Genomic DNA, 3,499 nt, shown 5'->3' on the forward strand with positions numbered 1-3,499 from the left:
TTTCATCTATTAGGCCATAGATACATTGTTCATTCATTTACAAGTAAAAACGTGATGAGAGACATACATAGCCAATGTCATAATACATGTTCATAACCAACATAATAACAACAAAAATACAAAGTAAACAACAGTTATATAATCCAAATATAAACCAATATAGTACTCATGAACTAACAAGGAGAAATAACCTCATATTAATGATGCAAATGCCAACTAGGTTTGGTACATCCATGAACCACCTTAACATAGATTGGCTGAACCAAATCTTTCTTTCAACCAATCACTCCGGTGCCATATTCTAAGCATGAATGTGGGAGTTAAAACCACACTTAACCCGGGCTTCCTCAGGTTACACCGCCTCACCCTCACCAATAGAACGAGGATTTATCGTAATCCATCTCGGATCAGTATGCCATAAAAAAAGCATGGATGCCACTAGATTTCTCCACCTACACCGTGTGGAATTTCCCTATCTGCTAATCTCTAGTCTATACCGCAACCCACACCGGATCACTGGGCCCTAGCTAAGATTCCACCCTCTAGGATTTACCGTATATCCCACCATTCACCAACAAGGATTCCTAGGCCTAATCAAGGGTAACCACCTCTAGCATTTACCTTACATCCTGCCCTTAACCAGTCGAGGATTCCTAGGTCCACCGAGCCACATAATGCCTAGCTTTAGTGCAACCCATTGTCTGGTTCAGGGGTCACTAGGATAGTGGTTTTACCTCAATCCACAAACCATTTCAGGGATCACTAGGCTATGTGCTATTTCTGTCATAGATCCACCTCACTCAACTTCGAATCCATCTCACAATCTATCTCAACTAAAACATGAGAACCCCATCAAACCATGGTTATCCGGATATGGAAAGGCTAGGCTGAAAACATTGTCACACCTTGCAAAACCCTTGCCATGACAGCCAATAACCACATGCAATACCATGAATGCCAAATCTAACAAGGAAATCACACATGCAAATCGATATCTGCGAAGAATATTGTTGTAGTTGCTTGATCCTGATCTTCCTTGCTTACACCTTCCTTCCTCTTGCCTTCTTTGCCTTTCTTGATCCATTGCCAAAGTGCTCCAAGAAAAATCTAAGTGTCCAAGACTGAGAGAGAGAGTATAATGAGAGAGCTCCAAAACTAAACTGACAAAATTTTATCTGACCAAGCCTGAGCCAAACCTTACTAACTTATCCTCATAAGCCTTTCTATTAATGAGGCCCCTATTTTCTTCATTTTCCATTATTTTCCTTGATTTTCCTCCTCACATGCAAGATGTGACCTTTCACCATCATTTTCTCCTAATTTCCATGATTTTGCATAAATAAATGTGCCAAAAATGACATTTTTGTTTTCCAAAGGATTTTCCATTGCCATTGCCAATTTCCTTAGGCATAATAACTAAAATAAACACCCACTATGATGTTTTTCCCACCATTCATCTTGAAATACATGTACCATGACCATGGTCTTATTTTTTGTCTTTATTAAACTTTACATGGAATTTGACCAGGTTTGTTATATAACCCTCCCCCTTGGGGGAACACCATCCTCGATGTTCAGTGACACCTATAAACCAATAACTGTTGAAAAAAAACATACTGCCCATGGAGCTTTATAGCATATCTCGATGTAGTATTTACAATGATGACTGCTAAAGATATGAAAATCATACCATTTAGTCAAGCTTTATACCTAACTCATTACAATATTTACAATAACAAAATACACATATGAACATTTGCTAAAATATAAAATAAAGGATACGATGCCTGCATTAGCAAGAAGGGAATCCGAAGGCTTACACCTTAACCCTCAAGAGTAATGCCAGGACTTACTTCCTTCCCAGGAAGTCCAGAATCTACTACAAAAGTCAAAGTTGCATCAAATGTCCAACACTATAATCCTGTGCCACTTGTCCTCTCAATGAATAGTTATTGGTTCATTGTTTTAGGGTACACTCCCAATGTGGATCTAATTCCATATTGCAATGCTAATGACACCCAAAAATCCATCCATTTCATTCCATTTTCCACTACAAAGTCCCTCGGGAAATCCAGTCAACCCATTCCGTGCAGTGACACACATTCCCAGTTCCATTAACACCCCCATCCTAGGAAGTCCATCCCTTGGCAAGGCTTCCTCGCATCATAAGATAAAAAATGAAGGCACATCCCTACCTCAAAACCATCATATCAGTCATAGTATGTTGATGAAAATCAATGGACACTATGGGAACCAGTGTCCCACAATGGCCCTAGTCCTAAATTGCTTTACCAACATATTGCTACATATTTCAATTCCTTTCACTGGTGCTACTAATTCTTGTAGTTGGTTTCAACCACCCAACCTGGGCATTTCTCATGCTTTCCTCTACCAAGCGCATAACTTCCATTAGACTTAAAATAAATTGAAATAAATTCACGTCATACCTCATTGGTAGCTCGTCAATCAGGTACACTTGCAATCGTGTTTAGTTTCTATCCCAACAAGTCAAACTAGGTGTTGACCAAATCACCATGTACAAACATATAACATCTAGTTAGTTCAAAACTCAGCCGTCATAAATCAAGAATCATAAAATGAATGTAACCATCATAAACAAAAATCGTAGATCACATATAAACATCATAAATAAGAATCATAGGTCATATGTATAACAAAACTGAAATAAAAAACTAATACTTATCCTTCATCGGTCTTTACCTTTTCCTTTGTTCTTTCTGTAGTCACAATGGATCGGTTGCCACACCTGTAAAGCACCCAATGTCTTTGCTTATCTTCAATCATGTACAAATAGACAATGTACATCATGACACATACATCCACACATAGTGTACAATATCACACAATGCATACACCTACACCTGATATACATCACGACATATACAACTACACCTGGTGTATAACACAACACAATACAAACTCCTACATTCCATGTACAACAGAATAAACATACATACACATAGTACAAAACAAAAAATACACAATTCACGATGCCACGACTACACAATGCACATAGAAAGTATTGCATGTACACAACACAACATGTATAACATGCACATAATACCACATGTATACCAGTGCCACATGTACATCATGTACACAATACCCCATATACACATCACCACCTGCACAACATGTACACAATATTACATGTAGATGACACCACCTACACAAGATGTACACAACGCCACATGCACATCGCACCACCTGTGCAATGTGTACAGAACACCACATGCATGACATGCACACGACACCACATGTACATAACGCCACATGCACGACATGTACACAACACCACATGCACGACATGTACACAACACCACATGCACATCATGTACACAAGAATACATGCATGTAACACCACATGTACAATCATGCACACAACACTATATGTACATAGCACTACATATACAACATGTACATAACATCATATGTACACAACACCGTATATCCAACATGCACATAGCACCATATATAC

This window comes from Pinus tabuliformis, chromosome 2_2 (genome assembly GCF_031772625.1).
Source record: "Pinus tabuliformis cultivar Carrire ecotype Pingquan chromosome 2_2, CPIR1, whole genome shotgun sequence".
Classification (NCBI taxonomy): domain Eukaryota; kingdom Viridiplantae; phylum Streptophyta; class Pinopsida; order Pinales; family Pinaceae; genus Pinus; species Pinus tabuliformis.